The sequence below is a fragment of the Mustela erminea genome, chromosome 5 (genome assembly GCF_009829155.1).
Source record: "Mustela erminea isolate mMusErm1 chromosome 5, mMusErm1.Pri, whole genome shotgun sequence".
Taxonomy (NCBI): domain Eukaryota; kingdom Metazoa; phylum Chordata; class Mammalia; order Carnivora; family Mustelidae; genus Mustela; species Mustela erminea.
In genome coordinates this window covers 60,202,802-60,213,215 of record NC_045618.1, presented here as the reverse complement: position 1 = coordinate 60,213,215, position 10,414 = coordinate 60,202,802, and positions in this window count along the sequence as shown.

Here is a 10,414-nt window from a genome sequence, read left to right as displayed (position 1 = left end):
CAGCCACGTGATTATGAGGGTAAACAGCTGATAACACCTTCAACCATTTTGCACCCATAGAACAATTCTGTTTTTCAGAGTATTCAGTAAATTGCATGAGATTTTCAGCCCTTTGCTAAAAAATAGGCTTTGTGTTGTATGATTTTGCCCAACTCTCACCTAATGTATTTTGAGCACGTTTAAGGTAGGCTAGTCTAAGCTATAATGGTTGGTAGGTTAGGTGTATTAAATACATTTTTGACTTAAGATACTTTCAATGGGCTTATCGTGACTTAAGCCCATCATAAGGTGAGGAAGATCTAAACTCAAAAGAATTGAAAGCGGGGACTCAAATAGATATTTGTCCACCCATGTTTATAGCAGTTTATTCATAATAGCCAATAGGTAGGAACAACACTATATCAGCATAGGAACTGATAAACAGATACAAACAATATATGTAACAAATGTAAACGAACTTGTAAAACAAATTTTATAGGTATACAATGGAATATTATTCAGCTTTAAAAAGAAATGAAATTCTGGCACGTGCTACAACACGAACCTTGAAGGCATCATTATGCTAAGTTAAATAAACCAAATGCAAGGGATAAATACTGTGTGATTCCACTTATACGAGGGTTCTTGAATATTCAAATTCATAGAGACAGAAAATAGCATAGTTTCCAGGTACTGTGGACAGAGGGAAATGCGACACTAGTGTTTAATGGATATAGTTTCAGTTTCAGAAGATGAGATGTTGTGTGGGGCGCCTGGGTGGCTTAGTCGGTTAAGCGTCTGCCTTTGGCTCAGGTCATGATCCCAGGGTCCTGGAATCGAGCCCCACATCAGGCTCCCTGCTCTGCGGAGAGCCTGCTTCTCCCTCTCCCACTGCCCCTGCTTGTGTTCTCTCTCTTGCCTGTGGTCTCTCTCTGTCAAATAAAAAATTAAATCTTAAAAAAAAAAGGGGAAATGAGGAGTTGTGGAGATGGATGGTGGTGATGGTTGCACAACTGCATGAATGTCCTTAGTACTCCCAATCTGTACACTTAGAAGTGGTTAAAATGGTAAGTTTTATGTGGTGTATATTTTATCCCAGTAAAAAATAATTACTAGAAAACAACAAAATTTAAAAATGAATAATGAACCAGAGTGTTTTCAAATGATGGATTCAACTGTGTTTTAACTTAAATCAGTGAGACCTGTTGTAAGTGATGAGTAACAATTACCTTATGGGAGGTAGTCCTCTCTTTTCAATAGAAGCATCATCTGACCTCTCTCTCTTTTTTTTTTTTTTAAGATTTTATCTATTTATTTGACAGAGAGAGATCACAAATAGGCATAGAGGCAGGCAGAGAGAGAGAGAGAGGAGGAAGCAGTCTCCCTGCTGAACAGAGAGCCCGATGCGGGACTCAATCCGAGGACCCTGAGATCATGACCTGAGCCGAAGGCAGCGGCTTAACCCACTGAGCCACCCAGGTGCCCCTGACCTCTCTTTTCAATGGTTTGCTCATTGGGGGTCTTCTAGGAGACAGACAAGGTAAGGTTTTTATGCCTTCAGTATTGGTTTTGCCTTCCTTATCCTTTCCCTTCAGTTAAAACCATTTATTCTCCACACCTCCATGAGAGGAATAGGTTTAACCTTCTCTGGTCTGAAAATTTTATTTGTTCTCTTCTTGCTCTGCCAGCCCCCCATGGAATTAGCAGCAGGCTATGTGACAAAGATAACACGTAGTTCAGTTTTCGTTGGCCCACTGTTTTGTTACTGCCACTTCAACTTCCTTCCACTCACTTAAGGAAAGTCTCTAACCCTGGGGTCTGACAGTTGGCATATGGTTAAGGACAACAAGAATGGCCCACACAACACAGGCTTTATCCTCAGCCTTCTATCTTTTTTTTTTTTTTCTCAAGATTTTATTTATTCATCTGACAGAGAGAACAGAAGATGGGGGAATAGAGGGAGAAGGAGAAGCAGGGAGTCCGATTCGGGACTCAATCCCAGGACTCTGGGATCATGACCTTGAACCAAAGGCTGATGCTTAACTGATTGAGCCACCTGGGTGCCTTTTTTTTTTTTTAAATGTGGTGAGTTCTTGCCTATAAAATACCCAATTAAAAGTAATGCTTAATGTGGGGGAAAAAAGCTTCTGCCAAGGTCCTCAAAAGGGCGATGGCTTTTTTGGTTTTGGTCTTGGTTCTTTTAGTTTTATTGGTGGGTCTCCTACTAGATCCTAGAGGACTGTCTCCTAAACTAACAATGAAATCTGGGCCACTGGACCACTATATATGTCCTGCCTCTACTTGCTACAGTTCTTATTTTATTTTATTTTTTTAAAATTTTATTTATTTATTTGACAGAGAGAGAGATCACAAGTAGACAGAGAGGCAGGCAGAGGGAGAGGAGGAAGCAGGCTCCCTGCTGAGCAAGGAGCCTGATTCGGGGCTCTATCCCAGGACCCTGAGACCATGACCCGAGCTGAAGGTAGAGGCTTAACTCACTGAGCTGGGTTTAAAAACCCAGGCGCCCTGCTATAGTTTTTAAAAAGCTATAATAAGTATGTGGATATTTTCAATTTATTTTTAGATATGTACTGATTCATTTTGAGATGAAGAGATTGAATTTGGAAACTTTTAATTTCCTTAACTAGGTAATGTTCTAAGTTTGTTTAGATATAAAAATTATTCAGTTCTTTGGAAAAATATAAACAGTTGCAGTGTTACTTTCCACTAAGTCCGTATCGACAATCTGCATTTGTGTGACCGTGTTTTACTGATAAACATTTACAGGAATCATGCCATAGGCTTTTTCACCATTGTTAGTGAATTTATTAACCATGAAAAATTGATGATTAAGAGAATGTGTGACTTTTTTAAGGAATGCAGATTAATTGAAGAAGTGAATTAACTGTATGAATATGCTAAATAAGCAGCAAACCACATGAAACTTGTACGATGTCATAAGGATAAGTACTTGGTAAAAAATTATATTGTGTTTTTTAAAAAAGGCAGATGTGGCACACTGTGGAAGGTGGGAACTTATCTTGTGATGACTGTCTCATCTAGACATTCATTGGCCAAGGCATGAATCTGCAGTGATTAAGACATCTTTGACTTTCCAACGGCATATTTAGGGTTTTGCCTCTTTTCCTTACAAATTCAGTGGGGTGGGGGGGATACCTGTATGCAACCTGCATTTATGAGAAGTGAGTTGTTTCTGCTCTCAGTCTGGATATTACAACCTCTCCCATGTGACTGATTAAGGAATAATCTGCCTCTGTCACATTGCTCTTTTCTTTGTACTCCGTGTCCAGAATTCCATCCCCATCTCTACCCTCTCTCCTTTGCTTTGCCTTTCTTACCCAGGCAAATCTTCTTCAAGTTCAGTGGAAGAAGAATAATGGAAGAACCAGTTATTTGGTGTATTCCTAGGAGATCCCTGAAAGAATCCCCACCCTAGAGAATGTGGGGATGGAAGGTAACTGTATTTACACAGCTTAGGTCTGTGTGGTTTAGTTCAAAAAGCATAGAGTTCTTACAGGCTCCATCACCTTAAGTGAGTAACTTGTCTTCTCTAGGACTTCTCCTTTTAATCTACACAAGGGGAGGAGTTAGGAAAACTGGTGTTAGGAAAACTGAATAACTACATGCAGAAAAATGAAATCGGCTCCCTATGATATACCAATTCACAATAATTGAAATGATTAAAGGCTTAAACATCATCTGATATCAGGGGTACTCCTTTTACCATTTCCGGTTTGGCACTTCCTGATTTGAATAGATTTTTGTTTAAATAAACTCTTAAAATTTTAAATTTTGTTATCTTTTAATAGTTCTGGTGTCAGAAGAGTGTACTGAAAGAGACCCTCTGATGGCTCCCAGAAGTGATGAGCTTTAAATCTAGAAAATAAAAATCTTTTGAATTCATCTTAGACGAAGATCTCCTCCATGATATAAAGACGAAAATTGAGGATTTTCTGGATTGCTTGATATCATTCAGGTGGCAGTCCAGTTCTTTGAGGGATTAAAAACAACTGTACTTGTCTTATAAATCAGGTCTTTGTAAGAACAGGAATGCAGCTCTGGAAATAGTTCTAAGCCAACTTACCCTTTTTATCAATCCAAAACCTTGAGTTGTTAGAAACTGTGCTAGTGTTTGGTTAAACGTCTTAGTGTGTGTGTTTGGAGTTGTGAAGGGGCAGGGATGATATCCTCTGTGCTGGGAGTCTGCTATTTTTACTGCTGGAGGTGGAGGCCTAGTTGAGAAAAGGGTGTGAGTGGGCCTCACTGAAGTTGGGGCAAGGAGATAGTCTTTGCCACCTTTTCCATGGGTCCTGTCAGTTTCAGGATCATCACCGCCAAAGCATCAGGCACCAAGACATCAGGGATCTGTGTTCCTCTTACTGCCACTCTGAATTATTTGCCCTCCCTGCCTACATGACCTTTCAGCTCCAGCAGCTCTCTGTTGCTCCTTGCCACACTCAGCACACAGGAATGTTCCTTAAATCCCGGTGGCCATTGACTCATTTCCCTACAGACAACTGGAAGTCAGTTCTGGAATACTGCCATCAAGCGGGCGCAAGGCCTGCACACCTGCCCCCAGCAGGGGAGTTTCTTTTAGTTTAGGAGCAAAACTCCTCTGTCCCATCTATTTTTTTTTTTTTCAAAGTGTATGCTTTTTCCATCAAACTCTCTCCTCTTCAGTGAGCTTAGGCTTTTGAAGATATAATTCAGGAAGTTTTTCATGCCACTGTTATTTCTGCTCAGTTATATATCTCCCCGAGGCATTGAAGCACAGAGCTCTTGAATTGACTAGGGGAAAGGGAAAAATTCAGAGAGAGAAAAACAAGAATGAATATCTTAGAATATTTTCCAGCCACACATATTGGTTGGCCTTGGAGAGGTGAACCTAGGTTTACCAGCTCACCCCTAGACATAATAGAGTATTTCTATCAGTTCTGCAGCTTCTATAGTGCACTTTGGTAAGTGTAAGAGGAAACACACTGGCTGGGTTGGAAGATCATTGTTCTGGTTTTTCTTTTGCCCAGTGTCACGTGACTGTAGTTCCTTATCTGTGCAATAATTAAGTTGGATCGTTATCTCTTCCAGCAATCATATTTTTAACTTACAATAATAAGTACTCTTCATGGCAGTAAATGTTCCATTAGTACATAAATGACCACGTCAGTTTGCACCTACATGGTGCTGCTGGCTGATTTTCATATATTATCTAGAGGTGTTTACTTGATATTCAGTACCATCTCATAAAATCATTTCAGTTGATTCAGAAAAAAAATCCATCATGTCAGTTGCTAATATGAAAGATGACCCTTTTCTCATGGAATTTCTGATTTTTATCATATAGTACAAATACTTTCTTCTCTGACATGACCTTTCCTCTGGAAAGAATAATGGCTATGTGCCCTCAGAGCTTCTTTCACTTGTCTCCTGGAACAACTTTTCAGGATGACAGTAATTTTCCTCCTTTTGGAAGTATGATTTTTTTTTTTTTTAAAGAAGAGCCACAAAGTCTGTTAATACAATGACCCACTTTTATTTTTACCAACTAGCCTGGCTAGTGGCTGAAAAATGATAATCAATAGGGTTTCCATTTTTAATGCAAAATATATCGATGCTCATCTGTCTTTTAAGTAAAAAGACTGAGGCCCAAAAAGGTGCTTTAAAATGCCTATTGGAATAAGTGTCTGCAGACCTGTTGTCAGCCGTTTCCAGACGTTTCCTTCACCACGGTTTCTTTCCTCTCCTGTGGTATGTAATGTGACAGTCTAAGGGGTCTTCTGTTGCACTCAAGATTTTATCCCTTTTACGTTTTTTTTCCCATTTCTCTCACTTGGCACTTGGTAGTACTGCTTTGCCACAGCTGTTTATAATGTAGAAGACTAATGTCATTCATGGGTGTATTCCTAATTTCTCCCTCCTGAGTTTCATATGAATATTAACATTTGATGGAATTTGTTGTAAGCAAATGGATGTCCGAGTCCCATGCTGATTTCTTTCTTTTCGTCGTCTTCTGTGGCTCCCTCAGTATGGGCAATCTGTGTGTTTTGTGGTGTGTCTTACTCAGGGCCAGACATTCTTGGCTGGACTTCAGGACACATCCTGACTCTGTTTATAGGTAAGGAAGGCCCAAAGTCTACTGCCCTGGAGAGAATGGGGGGCATAGAGTTAATCATCATAGGACGTGTCAGACAAAAGCAAACAAGAAACTAGTTGGCTTCCTCTGGAGTTTGATGTCATAGTCAGACTTGTTGTTTCCTCATTTTGGCAGACGCTGAAGCCGGGACAACTCTATATTATGTTTATTTCCATCTCCTGAATTACAATTGCTTCCTGCAAAACACAAAGGCCACTGAAGAGGTGCAATGTGTTCTTGGCCACATGAACAATCTCTAATCTCTGCATATGTCTAAAATGGAAATAACTGATTTTTCTTGAATGCTCTTTTGTCTCCAGATCTACGTCTAAGAGTTTCCTAAGGCTTTCATTGAATCCAGGGCCTGTTTCCCAGGTTCTGAGCATGCACCTGTCATGGTTTTGTGGGCACAGGAAGCTAGTGAGGGTCAAAATATGTATTTTTTTTTATTTTTTTATTTCTAGCATAACAGTATTCATTATTTTTGCACCACACCCCGTGCTCCATGCAATCCGTGCCCTCTATAATACCCACCACCTGGTACCCCAACCTCCCACCCCCCGTCCCTTCAAAACCCTCAGATTGTTTTTCAGAGTCCATAGTCTCTCATGGTTCACCTCCCCTTCCAATTTCCCCCAACTCCCTTCTCCACTCTAAGTCCCCATGTCCTCCATAATGAACACACACAAGTTTGGATTTAAGAACCATAGTTTCTTTAGAACATAAATATGGTAAATGAGATGTGTCCTGTGTTACTTTATACCAGTATTTCCTTTTCTTCAATTTAATAGCAATCCATTTCCCTGAAAGTTACATTTAAATATAATTGTAAAAAACAAGCCTTAAACTCCCATTTCATGATTTAATAATATCCATTAACTCCAACAATGAAAGACCAAGAGTTTAGCTCATTTACATGCCCTTTCCTTCCCCACAGCCTCTTACCAATTGTACACTTTTGAAAGTACTGTAATTAATTTTATCAATAATTTAACATTTTATGAAGTTTTATTAACTTATTAAATGTATTTTTTAAGCCAGTTATATTAAATACTATTTTTTAAACCCCAATATGTAGGAAAAAGTTAGCTCCATATACTTCCATCCATCTAGAGATCCTTTTATTCTGTCAAAGTCCTGTTATATAACCGAGTTTGATGCTTTGTCTTAGATTCATCCTAAAAATTGAAAACCAGTAACTATTATTTATAATACTTTAATTATAAAACTGTTATTCAAAGCTGAGCCAATTAAACCTACATATTTGGGAATGTAATACTACGTTTTTGTACCCATGTGACACAAAGAAGAGTGCTGCAAGCCTCTGCATCCCAAAGGTACTCTCTCTTAAATTTTTTCAGTGTGACCTCCACTGTCTTCCTGAAATTTATCTATGGTGTATTGGTATATTCAGGTTTTCTAGTTTCTCTAGGGTCTTTTTTTGATAAGGTACTTTTAAAAATACTTCTTTCCCTATATCTTCAATTTATATGAGTGGAGTTGAACAAAGTAATACCTTTTATATCATCTGTATCTTTGATTATGCTCTTCTTCATAGTTTTAACTTCTGTGTATTTATTTTCTCTCTCTCCTTTTTGGAATAAAGCAAGCTAATGTTTATTACTCATGTATCCATTCCAAAAAATTGTCTTGGATTTATTTTTCAATTTTATTTGTTCCTGTTTTCCCATTCCATTCATCAATTTCTGTTTTTGTCTTTCCTGTCTCTTACATTTTGGGGGGGGTGTTATTGTTGTTTTTGATGAGTTGATATGACATTGTCTGTACATACTGATAGTATCCTGGATTGGTCTACAGACCAATGAGAAAAAAATTAGTTATGAATCTTATGTGCCATGATAAAGAGTTGGTTTTTGAAATTCAGTTCTCAACAGGAAGTTTATTAATAATAACTTATGGAACAATGGACACCAGTGACTGGAGACTCAGGACATCTTTTCACACAAAGTAGGAGAGATGTTGCAAAGCAAGGCCCCATTTGAGAACTCTCATTCTGCAACCTCTTGCCTTCTGAGTTAACTCTTGTTCTCCTGTTCTCACTCCTCTGATCTCTTGCCTTTGATTTGAAAATTGTTTATTATTGAATACTTCTTGATGAAGGCAACCCCAAAATGTTATATTAGAAGTTATTCATAGCTTCATATCTTTTTTCTGTATCAGTTAGGATTCTGTCAAGAAGCCTATAGTGTGTTGAGAGAAAGTAATACAAAGAGAATTTAATAAAGGAAGGTTCGGGATAGCATGTCATAAAATGATAAAGACTCGTTTAGAAGCTTGGATCAAGTAACAGTGTGGTACTGCTACTAGTTCTGAGTCAGGAGGTGAGGGGAGGAAGAGGAACCTGGAACCTGGAGGCAGAGACAGCTATGTAGAGAGGACCAGCTGATGGGAATTGTCTCTGATCAGGATAAGTAGCTGACTTCGGTTGGCTCCATAGGCAGTGGAACAAACACCATGACTTCACTCTCCTTTTTCCCCTCTTCTACCAGTACTTCTTGTGGTCTGCAACTGCTGAGAAGTAAGAAGGTGGTACCTGTGGGTGTAACCTACCAGTGAAATGTTGTGAAGCAGAGAGCAAGGTGGAGAAGGACAAACAATGGCTATCAAAGGGAAAATAGGAGATAGTACAACCACCCACCCAGGTACCACTCCTTCTTATCCTCCTCAGAGAGTCTAAGAAATCCATCCACCCAAAATTCAGAATAACTTGGTGGGGTTTGCTTACCATTTGGTATAAGTTTGCTAATTACTTTCTTTATGGAAAGGTTTTTAGTAACAAATACAAATTCTTTTTTTTTTTTAAGAGAGATCACAAGCAGGCAGAGAGGCAGGCAGAGAGAGAGGGAGGAAGCAGGCTCCCCGCTAAGTAGAGAGCCCGACGTGGGACTCGATCCCAGGACCCTGATATTATGACCCAAGCCGAAGGCAAAGGCTTTAACCCACTGAGCCACCCAGGCGCCCCAACAAATACAAATTCTTTAATACATCTGAGGCTATTCAGATTTTCTGTTTCTTTTGTCCCCTTGGGGAAGTTGTAGTTTTCAAGGAAATTATTTTCATTTAAGTCATTCAACTTATTTCCATAAAGTTCATAATATTCCTTTGTTATATCTTTCTTGATAGGTGCAGAATCTATTGTGATATAGTCTCTTTCGTTTCTGATACTGGTAAGATGTGTATGTGTTTCCTTTTAGGATCCATGATCAGTCTTGCTAGATGTACATCAATTTTTTTTTTAAAAATATTTATCTTTGATAAAGATTTTATTTATTTATCAGAGAGAGAGAGGGGGAGAGAGCGAGCACAGGCAGACAGAATGGCAGGCAGAGGCAGAGGGAGAAGCAGGCTCCCTGCTGAGCAAGGAGCCCTATGTGGGACTCGATCCCAGGACGCTGGGATCATGACCTGAGCCGAAGGCAGCTGCTTAACCAACTGAGCCACCCAGGCGTCCCGATGTACATCAATTTTATCAATATCTTTGAAGAGTGAACTTTTGGCTTTGTTAGTTCTCTACTGTTTGTTTTTTAGTTCATTAATATCTTCTTTACTATTTTCTTTTTCCACTTAATATACTCTTCTTTAGCTTTTTAATGTAGGAACTTAGATCATTAATTAAAAACCTTTCTAATTTCTTCTTTTAATCTCTTTATAAAAAAATTTAATTTAATTTTTTGAATATAGTTGACATACCGAGTTACACTAGTATTAGGTATACAACACAGTGATTCACCCAAGTTAGTGCATTATGCTGTGCTCACTACCATCTGTCACATCACCTTACACTGTTAACAGTGTCACTGACTGTATTCCTTATGCTATGCCTGTTATTTCTGTGACTTCTTCATTGCACAACTGGAAGCCTGTTTTCTCCTACCTCCCTTTATCCTTTTTACGCAAGCCTCAAACCCTTTCTGCTCTGCATCCGTAAGTTTATTCTCTGTATTTATAGGTCTGATTCTCCTTTTTGTTTATTTATTCCATGTATGAGTGAAATCATCTGACATCTGTCTTTCTGAACACAATACCTCTAGGTCCATCCATGTTGTTGCAAATGACGGGAACTCATCACTTTTTTGTGGCTGTGTAACATTCTTATGTGTGTGTGTGTGTGTGTGTGTGCATGTGCACATGTCTATGTGTGTATTTATATACCACTTCTTCCTTGTTCATTTTTCTATTGATGGACACTGAAGTTTGCTTCCATATCTTGGCCACTGTAAATAATCCTGCAGTAGGAGTGCACATATCTTTTCAAATTAGTGT